General features: G+C 46.6%; 1 protein-coding gene across 2 annotated transcripts in view; it reads left to right on the top strand.

Moving 5' to 3' along the window:
- TAGAP (T cell activation RhoGTPase activating protein) overlaps positions 1-15,059 on the top strand; it is a 161,912-nt gene that overhangs the window by 15,372 nt on the left and 131,481 nt on the right. The window contains exon 1 of one of the 2 annotated variants that reach the window (XM_068231694.1): positions 13,154-13,172. The exons of the other annotated variant lie outside the window; for it this stretch is intronic. The gene's annotated coding sequence lies outside the window, so the exon portion shown is untranslated. Of the gene's footprint in view, positions 1-13,153; positions 13,173-15,059 lie in introns of those variants that run through there. 2 annotated transcript variants of the gene reach the window in all.

The raw sequence follows: 15,059 nt of genomic DNA, 5'->3' as shown, positions 1-15,059 counted from the left end.
TTTCGGGGACACCAGGCCCTAAAATTGAAGTGCTTTAAAAACCTAACCACTGGCACAGGACCCTCTGAGCCATGGGTGAAGGACACAGGTCAGTGAAAAGATAAGGCCTCTCACCGACCAGTCAAGGTGTCCTTCATCCATGGTTCAAAGGGTCTTGTGCAAGTGGTTAGGAACAAGAACAAAGTGAGGAGCAAGAGGAACCGATGGCAGAGGTGCATGACTACAGGTGCAGTGCAACAGGCACAAGGTTGTGACCCAGGTAGTGTCTTTCGGGGACACCAGGCCCTAAAATTGAAGTGCTTTAAAAACCTAACCACTGGCACATGACCCTCTGAGCCATGGATGAAGGACACAGGTCAGTGAAAAGGCTAGGCCTCTCACCGACCAGTGTAGGTGTCCTTCATCCATGGCTCCAAGGGTCTTGTGCAAGTGGTTAGGAACAAGAACAAAGTGAGGAGCAAGAGGAACCGATGGCAGAGGAGCAGGACTACAGGTGCAGTGCAACAGGCACAAGGTTGTGACCCAGGTAGTGTCTTTCGGGGACACCAGGCCCTAAAATTGAAGTGCTTTAAAAACCTAACCACTGGCACATGACCCTCTGAGCCATGGATGAAGGACACAGGTCAGTGAAAAGGCTAGGCCTCTCACCGACCAGTCAAGGTGTCCTTCATCCATGGCTCCAAGGGTCTTGTGCAAGTGGTTAGGAACAAGAACAAAGTGAGGAGCAAGAGGAACCGATGGCAGAGGAGCAGGACTACAGGTGCAGTGCAACAGGCACAAGGTTGTGACCCAGGTAGTGTCTTTCGGGGACACCAGGCCCTAAAATTGAAGTGCTTTAAAACCCTAACCACTGGCACAGGACCCTCTGAGCCATGGGTGAAGGACACAGGTCAGTGAAAAGGCTAGGCCTCTCACCGACCAGTCAAGGTGTCCTTCATCCATGGTTCAAAGGGTCTTGTGCAAGTGGTTAGGAACAAGAACAAAGTGAGGAGCAAGAGGAACCGATGGCAGAGGTGCATGACTACAGGTGCAGTGCAACAGGCACAAGGTTGTGACCCAGGTAGTGTCTTTCGGGGACACCAGGCCCTAAAATTGAAGTGCTTTAAAAACCTAACCACTGGCACATGACCCTCTGAGCCATGGATGAAGGACACAGGTCAGTGAAAAGGCTAGGCCTCTCACCGACCAGTGTAGGTGTCCTTCATCCATGGCTCCAAGGGTCTTGTGCAAGTGGTTAGGAACAAGAACAAAGTGAGGAGCAAGAGGAACCGATGGCAGAGGAGCAGGACTACAGGTGCAGTGCAACAGGCACAAGGTTGTGACCCAGGTAGTGTCTTTCGGGGACACCAGGCCCTAAAATTGAAGTGCTTTAAAAACCTAACCACTGGCACAGGACCCTCTGAGCCATGGATGAAGGACACAGGTCAGTGAAAAGGCTAGGCCTCTCACCGACCAGTCAAGGTGTCCTTCATCCATGGTTCAAAGGGTCTTGTGCAAGTGGTTAGGAACAAGAACAAAGTGAGGAGCAAGAGGAACCGATGGCAGAGGAGCAGGACTACAGGTGCAGTGCAACAGGCACAAGGTTGTGACCCAGGTAGTGTCTTTCGGGGACACCAGGCCCTAAATTATTAGTGCTTCTAAAACCTAACCACTGGCACAGGACCCTCTGAGCCATGGATGAAGGACACAGGTCAGTGAAAAGGCTAGGCCTCTCACCGACCAGTGAAGGTGTCCTTCACCCATGGCTCCAAGGGTCTTGTGCAAGTGATTAGGATCAACAAAGTAAGGAACAAGAGGAATCAAAGGCACAGGTGCAGGACTACAGGTGCAGTGCAACAGGCACAAGGTTGTGACCCAGGTAGTGTCTTTCGGGGACACCAGGCCCTAAAGTTCAAGTCCAGCAAAACCAAAAGTTAAAAAGCCCTGTGATGGTATCCTTCCTCCGAGGATCGGAGGTATTCAGAGGAGCATGTCCAGGAACAATTTGACTTTTTTTTTCAAATTGTATCGGCACCACTACTCGAAAAGGTGGGAGTTGCTGCCTGGAAATCTGGACTCTCTTGGGTGCTGGTCGTGGATGAGCTGGACCCTGACAGCGGTGGCCCATATTGACTGCCTCTGTAGCCGGTGTACATCTGTGATGATTGCCAGGTGGGCACCGCTGTTGGTTGTGGGGGTCTAAAAATTGGTGGTTGCAATAATGGCGTGTCCATGTGCTGTTTAATCACCTCCAGCAAATTGGAATGGCACGCCATCAGGTTTTGGGAAGGCACCTTTTCCAGATATGGTATTAGAGACATCACAGTGTGAAAACACGGGTGTGCCTGCAATTTCAGTAGTTCCTTGCTTTGTTGATGCATTTGCTGCATCATGTTCTGCAGCTGGCCCACCGACTGATGATGCTGCGCACGCAGTTGGTCGATTTCTCCTCTGTGCATCTCATGCATCATTTTAAGCTCGTCCCTGTAGTGCCCATGTACAGCGTCGAGCTCACATTGCAGTGAAGTGATGTGGGACTTGTACTGCTCCATGATATGGCCCCTGTCCTCATCTTGCAACTGCCGGGTTATGAGAGTTTGGTGGCTCTGAAGAATCCCGAGAAGTCCGGAGACAGCCCCGGACATCTCGGACTCTGTCTCTCTCCTTGTTGGGGGGAGGGTACCTCGACGCCTCACTGGTGTGGTGGTCCTCACTGGTGGTGTGGCAGCATCTTCCCGTCCTCTGGCCTGTGTCGGGGTTGCCCTGCGCGCTGGTTGTGCTGCAGTCTCTCGGTGCTCCTCACTTTGTTCTTGTTCCCCTGGAGCTTCCATAGCGGTCGATTGTGGATGTTCAGCTTCTTCCACACTCGGTCCTGCAACCTCAACATCCAAGCTCTCTTCTGCCAAGTCATCATCAAAGGAGAGAGTTGGGATTAAGGACTCCCTCCTCCTACTCCTCTCCTCGGGGCAATAGGTTACATCGGCGACGTCATCATCCACCAAGCTCTCCTCACTGCTGAACCGTGCCTCCTGGGTCGGTTCCTCTTGCTCCAAATTGTCTTCAGTCCTGTAGATAAAAACAATATTTATTGGTGTGCCAAACAGCATGTGGCGTCAATTCACAGAGCTAGCAAACACTAGCAATCACTTTATCAACCGTTTCTACCCAACATTTGATAAAGCTTGTGAGAAAAGTTCGCTAGCCATGGGAATTGAGGCCATAGCAATACATGGCCGAAGTCATGGTAAATGAGCTCTCAGTTCCTGCCCACAGTAGTGGTACTTACAGTCTAGGTTCCAGGCTTGCATTGATGAAAGACAATTGCTTGGCAAATTGGTAGTCTTTTTGTCGCCTTCCCCCGCCACTGCCACTTCGTTCGGCAAGTTTTTTCTTCCGTAGCCATTTCACGTATGCATCCCGTATATTACGCCACCTTGTCTTGAACCTTTCTCCTGTAACGACATGAAAAATTGATTTCGATTATTTCTCTTGTAGGTACATCGCAACTGGACAAACATATACATCGCTACATGTCACATTTCGTATTGGGAAGAGCACGGTGGCAGGCATCGTCGTGAGGACTTCGAGGATCCTTTGGACGCGACTGAGGGCCAGATACATGCCTGTGCCGGACACCACGAAATGGGAGGAGATCGCCCAGGGCTTCTGGACCGAGTGCAAGTTTCCTAATTGTGTTGGCGCACTGGATGGGAAACACATCCGGATTCAGAAACCCTTGGGGAGTGGCAGCCATTATTTCAACTATAAAAAATACTTCAGCATTGTTCTAATGGCAGTGGCAGATGCGGACTACAAGTTTGTGTACGTGGATGTGGGGTCGTACGGTAGTTCCAATGACTGGAATTTTCCAGCGTACGACCCTTTGCCGGCTGATGGAGGAAGGCAGACTGCGTCTCCCCCGTGACAGACCCTGGCCTGGGACAAGGGCACCGGCCTACCCCTATGTGTTTGTGGGGGACGAGGCCTTCGCCCTGTCCGACCATGTAATGCGTCCGTACCCAGACAGGGGACTTGATGCCAGCCAGCTACACTTCAATGCTCGGTTGAGCCGTGCAAGGAGAATGGTGGAGTGCACATTTGGGATCCTGGTGTCAAAGTGGAGGGTGTTCCACACGCCCATGCTGCTGAAACCGGCAAACGCAGTTGTCGTGGTGAAGGCAGCATGCATCCTCCACAACTTTGTGCGGCAGGAGGAAAGAGAGACTCCGGAACCCCCGAATGTGCTTCCACTAATGCCCCTGCGGAGGTATGCAACCAGGCCAAGGGTAGTGTCACTGCGGAACAGGGACCAACTGAGACTTTATTTTACCACACCACCAGGACGAGGGTGAATGTTTGGTTTTTAATATGTTTTGTTGAAATGTGTTTATTTTGGAGTTTCAAGTTTTTGAGTGATTTTAAATGTATAATTTTTACAATAAATTGATGTATAATAATTGGTCATTGTGTATGTTTTATGTGCACAGGTGGGGTACATCGCAGGTGGGTGGGATACATCACAGGTGGGTGGGATACATCACAGGTGGGGTACAGGTGGGTGGGATACATCACAGGTGGGGTACAGGTGGGTGGGATACATCACAGGTGGGTGGGATACATCACAGGTGGGATACATCACAGGTGGGGTACAGGTGGGTGGGATACATCACAGGTGGGGTACAGGTGGGTGGGATACATCACAGGTGGGGTACAGGTGGGTGGGATACATCACAGGTGGGTGGGATACATCACAGGTGGGATACATCACAGGTGGGGTACAGGTGGGTGGGATACATCACAGGTGGGGTACTGGTGGGTGGGATACATCACAGGTGGGTGGGATACAGCACAGGTGGGGTACAGGTGGGTGGGATACATCACAGGTGGGATACATCACAGGTGGGGTAGAGGTGGGTGGGATACATCACAGGTGGGGTACAGGTGGGTAGGATACATCACAGGTGGGGTACAGGTGGGTGGGATACATCACAGGTGGGTGGGATACATCACAGGTGGGATACATCACAGGTGGGGTACAGGTGGGTGGGATACATCACAGGTGGGGTACTGGTGGGTGGGATACATCACAGGTGGGATACATCACAGGTGGGGTACAGGTGGGTGTGATACATCACAGGTGGGTGGGATACAGCACAGGTGGGGTACAGGTGGGTGGGATACATCACAGGTGGGATACATCACAGGTGGGGTAGAGGTGGGTGGGATACATCACAGGTGGGGTACAGGTGGGTGGGATACATCACAGGTGGGGTACAGGTGGGTGGGATACATCACAGGTGGGTGGGATACAGCACAGGTGGGGTACAGGTGGGTGGGATACATCACAGGTGGGATACATCACAGGTGGGGTAGAGGTGGGTGGGATACATCACAGGTGGGGTACAGGTGGGTGGGATACATCACAGGTGGGGTACAGGTGGGTGGGATACATCACAGGTGGGTGGGATACAGCACAGGTGGGGTACATCACAGGTGGGGTACAGGTGGGTGGGATACATCACAGGTGGGGTACAGGTGGGTGGGGAACAGGTGGGTGGGCAACACGTGGGTGACACAAATCCATAGCAAAAGTGGAATACATCACAAGCTTAAACCACAAGCCCCCCCCAAAAACTTCTAGTCAACATACCCTCTGTGCCTTGCTGTCTCTTGCTCAAGTTCTCAAAGTCCTCCACATACAGCTTGGCAATTTTTTTCCACAGGCCTCTGCATTTTTTGATGTTGCTGTGGTCCGCATCCCCCTTGTCCCACAGGGCTGGTACCTGCTGCACCTGTAGGATGAGGTCTTCTGATGTGTAGGGCCTCACCCCCTCGCTATCAGACAGATCCTGCTCCATATTGCTGCCAAAGAGCTCCAGCATGAAGTCACTGCTGCTCCACTCTGTGAACGCTGGTGCCATGTGGTCCCCATCCAAAATGGCCACCATACCATAGAGTCAGCATAGGAAGTGTGGTACAACATCCGGTTTTTATAGCCAGTGTGTTGTGCGCTCTCCGGTTCTCATTGGTTTCCATTGGCCGGATGCAACATTCCGGCTCCGGTCCGGATACGTCAGCCGGACCAGCCGGACCAAAAAATAGCGCATGTTGGAACGGACGCCGGAGTCCGGATCCGGTCCGGCTCCGGTCCGGACGAAACGGACGCATGTGAACGGTCGCATAGACTTTCATTGCTATGCCGTGCGTCCGTTTCGTCCGGTCCGCATGCGGTCCGGCTCCGGCACGGCTCCGGCACGGCGATTCCGGATAGCAGCCGCTAATGTGAACCGGGCCTTAGGGTTTTTATCAGAAGCCTTTCCTATGGGAAGAGGTGTCTGGCAGGGTTGCCCCTTATCCCCCCTTCTCTTTATTATGACCCTGGAGTCTTTAGCAGCTCTGTTAAGGAAAAATATCCAAGGGATAATGGTAAAGGACATTGAATTACAACAGGCTCTGTTCGCTATGTTCTCTTTTTCTTAATGATCCCCATACGCAAATTCCACAGGTTTTCCAGATACTGCAAGAATTTGCAGTTCTTTCTGGGCTTCAAATTAATAAGGATAAATGCGAGTTTATGCCACTATCAAAATTGACTGATATCAGGGACTGGGAGACTTTGGGAGTTAAACTGGCTTATACACAAATAAAATGTTTGGGCATTATCATTCCTAGAGATCCAACCCAGGTTTATTCTAAAAACTACACATCCTTGTTTTTCGATCAAGTAACAGGGCAGCCCTTATTAAGATGAACACAATGGGTAGACTACTGTACCCTATGCAAACAGTCGCGCTCCTCCTTAAACATGAAGACATTAAAGGATTAAAGACTGCCTTTAGTAGATTTCTCTGGCAAGGAACGAAACCAAGGATTGCTGTGGCAATGCTCCAATGGGTCAAAGATCATGTTGGCCTTAATGTTCCCAATCTTCGACATTATAACCTGGCGGCATTGCTCTATCACATTCAAGACTGGATTAAGGGCTCAGACAGATATTCCAATTTACATCTAGAGATGGCTTTGGTGAAGCTGTGGTCCCTGCTGGGCCTCCTGCATTCTACGCTTCGTGAGCTCCCTATGAGACTCCGGCAAAATGTGGTATTCCACGACACAGTCCTCGCATGGAAAACAATATGAAAGGGGCTTGGTCTCCCTATTTTGGTATATAAGTATATGCCCATTTGGGGTAACCCTCATTTCTCAGCTAGTATATCACAGTGTGACTTCTCGGATTTGGATTATAGAGGGATTACAAAATTGGGAAATCTACTAAATTTAGATACTGGTAAATGGCTGACATTTGGTGAATTGGGTGATAAATACTCTATGAAACCTTCTGGTTTCTTACCATACATGCAGATTCAATCCTTAGTAAAATACCATATTGTTGATGTCGCTATTGTGGCAAAACTGGATGTCTTCGACTCTCTTGTGAACCCAGGTGGCCCCTTGAAATAGCTAGCAGACTGTGCTTCGGGCCTGGCACATAATGACGAGCACAAGGTAATAGGCTTCATGTTTAAACAATGGAGGAAAGATATACAGGTAGATGATATAGAAGAGAATATTGTGTGTGGTTGGGGGAATTTTTGGGCTAGGAAGGGTAAAAAATGAACAACACAGAACCTCCCATCTTCTATTCATACATAGGGCAAAAGTATACCTTTAACCAGTTAATGACAATCTATCGTATTACGATGTCATGTTAGAGCCTGTTAACGGCAACATGACGTTTTAATACGTCGCACACTCCTGCCGCCACTCCGCACGTGTGCGCGCCGCTCCCACTGCAGTTTATGTTGGGATTTCGTGTTAAGTGATTGGGGAAGAGGACCGAGTGGTCCTCTACCCAATCGCAATGCCTGGAATGAATGGACGTTACCGCGAACAGCGGCCGCGTCCATTCAGAAAACAGGAAGCCGTCACAGTTTAGCAAAGTTTAAAAAAAAAAAAAAAAACAGTGAACAGTTCCTAAATAGAAGAGTGTTCACTAGCGCTATCTTGTGGCTAAAAAGTATACTACACATACAGGCACATAAATACACATACACCTATACACAATATTAATAACATTAATAACTTACACTTCCAAAGCCCCTCCCCCCCCCCGCCCACACACACACACACACAAACACACACACACTTGTAAAAAAAAAATCAGCTTAAAAAAATACATAGTTGCCTTAGGGACTTAGCTTTTTTAATCTATATTTTATGAGGGAAAATTACTTTTACTTTATACATAGGGGCTTGTAATTATGGACCGGACAAAAAAAACAAAAAAATAACACCTATACTTCAAAATAATATATTGTCGCCATACATTGTGATAGGGACATAATTTAAACGGTTTAATAATTAGGACAACTGGGCAAATCAAATGTGTCAGTTTTATCCACAGGAGAACATTTAATTTTAAAACTATGATGGCTGAAAACTGAGAAATAATGATTTTTTTTCCATTATTTTTGTATTTTTCCAATTAAAACGCATTTAGAATAAAAAAAAAATCTTAGCAAAATGTACTACCCACAGAAAGCCTAATTGGTGGCGAAAAACCGAGGTATAGATCATGTTCTTGTGATAAGTAGTAATAAAGTTATTAGGGAATAAAAGGGAGGAGCACTGACAGGTAAAAATTGCTCTGGTTTGTTAGGGTAAAAACCCTTGGGGGTGAACTGGTTAATATTAAATATCGTCCTCCTCTGGCCTACTATACTCCAGAATGTCCTAAATGCAAATTTCCCAATGTGGATCTTATGCACTGCATTTGAAATTGTCATGTAAATGACCTTTTTTGGGATGAGGTATTTAAAAAGGAACTGTCATGAAAATCTTAAAATTTAAATAAAAAAAATACAAATAAGAAGTACATTTCTTCCTGAGTAAAATGAGCCATAAATTACTTCTCTCCTATGTTACTGGCATTTACAGTAAGTAGTCGAAATCTGACATTACCGACAGGTTTTGGGCTAGTCCATCTCTCCATAGGGGATTCTCAGCATGGCCTTTATTCTTTATAAAGATACTCCCTGAAAATGATGTTTAGACGGAGCAACTGCCATTCACTAAGTGCATTTTAAAAATAAAAACAATGAACCTTCATTAGGAGATGGGCTAGTCCAAAACCTGTTGGTTCTTTCAGATTTCTACTACCTACTGTAAGTGACAGCAACATAGGAGAAAAGTAATTTATGGCTCATTTTACTCTGGAAGAAACATACTTCTTAATTGTATATGTTTACATATATTTTACATTTTAAGATTTTCACGACAGAGGTCCTTTAACTATGCGAATGACTTATGTGATAAGAATGTATGCAAAGATGTGCAATTGTGTCTTTTTATTTTTCATGACAAGCAGGGAAACCATCAAACCTCTTTCATGTTATCTGTGCCATAGCTGGAAGAGTGATCTTTCAGAATTGGATAACTCATAACCACTCCACTATTCCACATCTCAAACAGGAGTTCTTCACTTAGGAAAAGCTACATACACTCCAATCCCTTGAAAGGTGTACCAAAAGTTTCTTTCATCTCTGTAGAAAGTTTATTGTTTGGACCTTTACACCTGAGGAAATAGGGGTCCTGATGGGAAATTTTGTAAAGACTACGTGGTATTGCTTGGAGCAGATAGGGGGAACTCTTGAAGCACTAGCAGTATGATTTTGTGGATAACTCTGAGATTTCTCTATACTAGTCATTAAAGAGAACCCGAGGTGGGTTTGAAGAATATTATCTGCATATAGAGGCTGGATCTGCCTATACAGCCCAGCCTCTGTTGCTATCCCAAACCCCCCTAAGGTCCCCCTGCACTCTGCAATCCCTCATAAATCACAGCCACGCTGCTGACAAACAGCTTGTCAGAGCTGGCTGTGTTTATCTCTATAGTGTCAGTCTGCTGCTCTCCCCGCCTCCTGCAGAACTCCGGTCCCCGCCTGCATCCCTTCCTTCCCTGCTGATTGGAGGGAAGGGATGGGGGCAGGGACCGGAGCTATGCAGGAGGCGGGGGAGCAGCTGAGACTGACACTACAGATGTAAACACAGCTTCACAGCACGGCTGTGATTTATGAGGGATTGCAGAGTGCAGGGGGACCTTAGTGGTGTTTGGGATAGCAACAGAGGCTGGGCTGTATAGGCAGATCCAGCCTCTGTATGCAGATAACATTCTTTAAACACACCTCGGGTTCTCTTTAAACTTGGTCATTATCTCTCATGCCATAAATGCTATGACGACAGGTATTTTACTATTCGCTGCCTTATTGCCTCATGACCTGGTCACTAAGATGCGTGTGTGTGCGCGCGACCTAGTGGACAGTGTCGTGTGCAGCGGGTTACGGGGGGAGGGGGGGCTGGGGTGCATTGGCATAGCTATCATACTTGCCCCAGTATAGGGAGTTTAGTTGCCCCAGTATGGCTAGTATAGTTATCCCAGTATAGCTAGTATAGTGCCCAGTATATAGCTAGTATAGTGCCGTATATAGCTAGTATAGTGCCCAGTATATAGCTAGTATATTGGCCAGTATAGTGTGCTAGTATGGGTGGGTGGGTAGGTAGTGCAGCCCCCCCCCCTCCCCGCGGCCGCCGCTCCTGTTGCCTTATTAGCGGGCATCCGCTTCTTCTCTTCTATTCCCCCACAGCCGCTCTCCTGTCTGCAGCATCTCGTATTACAGCAGCGCTTCCTGCACGGCTGCTTTAAAGAAGGGAAGGAAGCAAGGCAGCGGCTTTCTGTAGCGGCGATATGCATCGCTGTTACCATAGGAACCGCTGCGCTGCCTCCTTCCCTTACTTACAGCAGCCGTGCAGGAAGCGCTGCTGTAATACGAGATGCTGCAGACAGGAGAGCGGCGCCTGGGGGAATATAAGAGAAGAAGCGGCCGCCCGCTCATAAAGTAACAGAAGCAGCGGCCGCAGAGGGAGGGGGGCAAGGTGACAGACCCGCCGCAGCCAAAAAGAAAACTGCCCACGGACCACCAGTGGGCCGTGGCCCACAGGTTGGGGACCCACGTGCTACACGATAAATATGTACACATATGACTATGGTAGGGACTAGATTGTGAGCCCCTCTGAGAGACAGTTAGTGACAAGACAATATACTCTGTACAGCGCTGCGTAATATGTCAGTGCTATATAAATACTAAAATAAAATAAATAGTATACATTATGTGCTTCAGTATGACAATTTATCATATAGTAGGCTACTTTGTCAGGTTCCTTGGAGTTCAGTATAAAGGGATTCTACTGTATATCCGTTGTCGTTTAAACATAAGGTGACAATATATCGGAAGAACTTCAGTTATATTGTGAGAGCTCTAAACGCTATTAAAAAAACACAATGACCAAAACAGGAGAGGTGTTCATAAGATTTACTATATCATAAACAGTTGGATTAAGAAATATCTCTCATTTATTGCTCTCTATGTATCTAAAATAAGTAATGCCTGCATCACTTCTTAGAAGGGGCCTGTTTTTGTCTAAAATCCTCTTGGCTTACGTTTCTATTTCTGTTGCTGTGGCTTGCAGACTACATATTGGAAAACACAGAAAAACACAGCAAAAAACTCAGATGAATTTGCAGCTTGATTTGCAATGGAATGACAGATGTGGCATTGATTGATAACCATGGTTATGAACTGAAAAGTATAGTGGTTGCTATAGAAGTCTTTTATTTGGATATCTGACCCTTTCATCATTTCAACTTAGATTTTGCATAATTTTTAAACAAAGTATTATCAGATGCGAAGGAAACTTATGTATACAGTACAAGATGCCTTTATAGGCAGCATGGTAGTGTAGTGCATAGAACTGTAGTCTTGCAGTGCTAGAGTCCCTGGATCATGTCTGGGCCAGGACTTTATCTGCATGGGGTTTGTATGTTCTCCCCATGTTGGTATGGGTTTATTCTGGGTACTCTGGCTTCCACCCACATCCCCAAATACAAACAAGTTAATTTGGTTCCCCCCAAAAAATGAACCTTAGACCAGGATGGAGGACTGCTTTCCAGTGTGAACTTTTTTCCAGGGGACCAGGCAGGGGCGTAACTAAGACCCACCGGGCCCCCCTGCAGAAATTCTGAGCTTACCCCCCCCTCCCCTGGGGCCCGCTCAGGGCCGTTTTGGGGTGCTGGAGGAGTCAAAGCATGAGGGGAAAGCTATGGCCACACTCGGTGGGGAGGACCCCCCTCCCTCACCTCAGGCTCTCCCCTCTGCGCTCTCCTCCAGCTTCAATAACTATATGTGTGCAGCGGCAGACAAACATACCTTCAGTGTGTTTCAGCGTGGATGCTTCTCTCTCTAGTGTCTGATGCTACTTCCTGTTTATACAGGAAGTCCCTGTATTACCATGCAGAGCAGCTATACCACTAAGTGCACCGGTCTGCAGGCCGCTTTTCATTTTCATTCATGCAGAGCAATGCACAGCATTGCTTGCAGCTCCTTACAGTTGTCTGCTGTGCTGCAGCATACTTTGTATGGCTTCCAATGCCTGTCAGCATCGGCTGCCATAGAGAGGATGAAGCAGCACAGTCAGTGGCTTTAATGATAGAATAGCACACCTGGGGCCTTATGCAATTCACATTTTTTCCTTGGAGATTATTTTTCATGTTTTGTTCATAGCATAGTAATATTTTTTCTGCACTCTGCAATTGCAAAAGTAACAAAAAGTAAGTGAAACAGTACTGTCAAAATTACTCTGAGTATTTTTTTTACTTGTTGGTGGATTAAAATGTATTTTATTGATTAGGAGAAAACTTAGGACAAAAAGTGAATTGAATTGAATAAGGGCCCAGGTGACTCTTCACTGGCCACTGGTCTGCATGAAAAACACCAGCCCCACTGATGAGCATAAAACAGCCCATGGACCGACACCAGGACCTGGAGGAGGGGGGTGTCAGGGGGTACTTAATGACCCCTTACCTTAAACTACTAGAATAATAATTGACTATGGTAGGAATTATATTGTGAACTCTTCTCTAAGGGACAGTTTGTGACATGAGTATATATGTTTATAAGTTATGCAAGCGCTATATAAATACACAATAATAATAATAATAACAGCAATGATGTTACATGTGAAAGTTCATCATAAGACCTGCTTACATTAACTGAGCTGTGTCTGCTAGCACAGATCACCTTGCATTTCAGACTGTAAGGAGAAGTCCTGCAGTGTACTGCCGACGAAAGTTCAAGCCACAGGTCTGTTCTCAGCGTATTTCTGTAGAGTAAAATGTCAGTGTATCTCTGTAGAGTAGCAACTGTCAGTGTATCTCTGTAGAGTAGCAACTGTCAGTGTATCTCTGTACCGTAGCAAATGTCAGTGATCTCTGTAGAGTAGCAACTGTCAGTGTATCTCTGTAAAGTAGCAAATATCAGTGTATCTCTGTACCGTAGCAAATGTCAGTGATCTCTGTAAAGTAGCAAATGTCAGTGATCTCTGCAAAGTAGCAAATGTCAGTGATCTCTGTAAAGTAGCAAATGTCAGTGTATCTCTGTAGAGTAGAAACTGCCAGTGTATCTCTGTAGAGTAGCAAATGTCAGTGTATCTCTGTAGAGTAGAAAATCACAGTGTATACAGTAGCATATGTCAGTGCATCTATGTCATACATGTCAAACTTCGGCCCGTGGGACAAATCTGGCCTTTGGAGCCATTACATTTTTACATTTGGCCCTCCAGTGGTTTCCCCACTTTGCATTATGTTTGGCCCACTCTAGACCACTAGGGAAGCTATACTGGAAGTGAAGCCCTAGAACACCAGTGAAGCCATACGGGGGAGGTACGGGGAAAGCACTAAACACTAGGGAACTGTATAGGTGAGAGTGGGCGGGGGCCTCTAAACACCAGGGAATCTATATAGGGGAGAAAGGGGGCCTCTAGACACCAGGGAACTTTAAAAGGGAGGAAGGTGGCCAGTAGACATTGGCGTCAATTCACCAGAGGTTACCAACCTATTTATCTCTTGGTAGGTAATTTACCTCCTGTGATATCTCCAAATAGCAATTCTCCAGAAGTATAGGGGGAAATATCGACAGAGAGAAATGCAAGAGATAAATGTGAGATAAGTATGAGATAAATTATATCCTTCTGATGGCTCCATGCTGGATCCCTATGGCATATTTTACCAAAATGAACTCATTGGTTCAATCCTTTCTCTGGGCTGGGAAGTCTCCTAGACTGGCTTTAGATACTCTGCGTCTTCCAGTAAGTAAAGGTGGATTGGCTCTACCACATTTTCAAATGTATTTCCTGGCCGCACAACTTTCCTACATCTTTAGATGGGTACATAGTATAAGAAATGACTCCGCTCTAGATGCTGAAGCTGATTGTGCCTCTTCATATGAAGCCCTCTGCAACCTTATTTATCGGGGTAGTCCCCTCTCTGGGGAGGGCACAGATATTTTATCCTTCTCCCTTAAGACATTTCACAAGGCCCAACAGATTGCTGGAGATAACAAACAGGTTCTCTCTCCTAGTTCTCCACTTTGGTGTAACTCTAATCTCACTTAATTCTCAGTTATGCAAGATATTAGCTTTTGGGTCTCTAAAGGCATTAAATATGTCAATCAGCTTTTTCATAATAATAGCCTCAAAACGTGGTCCCATCTGGCCTTAGAGTTTAATCTTCCACGTTGTGCTCGCTTTCGGTATTTTCAGATTCGCCATGCTGCTCTGTGTCAATTTGGCAGCTCCGAAGTATGTCTTTCCCCAGGTACTGTTGAAAAATGGCTCCTGTTTAATGATACCTCTAAACTTATTTCTAGATACTACTCCAATCTTACTGAATCTAAATACTCTCACAGAATAAATAAAGCTAGGGATAAGTGGGCAGATTGAGGAGAGGCGATCTCCTCTGATGATTGGGCCGATTTTGAAGAAAATTATGTCAAAACGGTTATTCCCTCTAGAGATAAGCTGATCCAACTGAGATGGTTTCACCAGATATACTTCACTCCTATCAGATTGAGTAAATTTTCACCTAACATTTCCAACGCCTGCTGGCGGTGTGGCCACACCCCTGGTTCTTTTAAGCATATGTGCTGGGACTGCCCGTCTATTCAGGCCTTTTGGTCCAAAACCCTCTCTTT

Source organism: Hyperolius riggenbachi, chromosome 4 (assembly GCF_040937935.1).
Source record: "Hyperolius riggenbachi isolate aHypRig1 chromosome 4, aHypRig1.pri, whole genome shotgun sequence".
NCBI classification, from domain to species: domain Eukaryota; kingdom Metazoa; phylum Chordata; class Amphibia; order Anura; family Hyperoliidae; genus Hyperolius; species Hyperolius riggenbachi.
The sequence above is the reverse complement of the archived record's forward strand: the minus strand, read 5'-3'. Positions and strand labels throughout refer to the sequence as shown.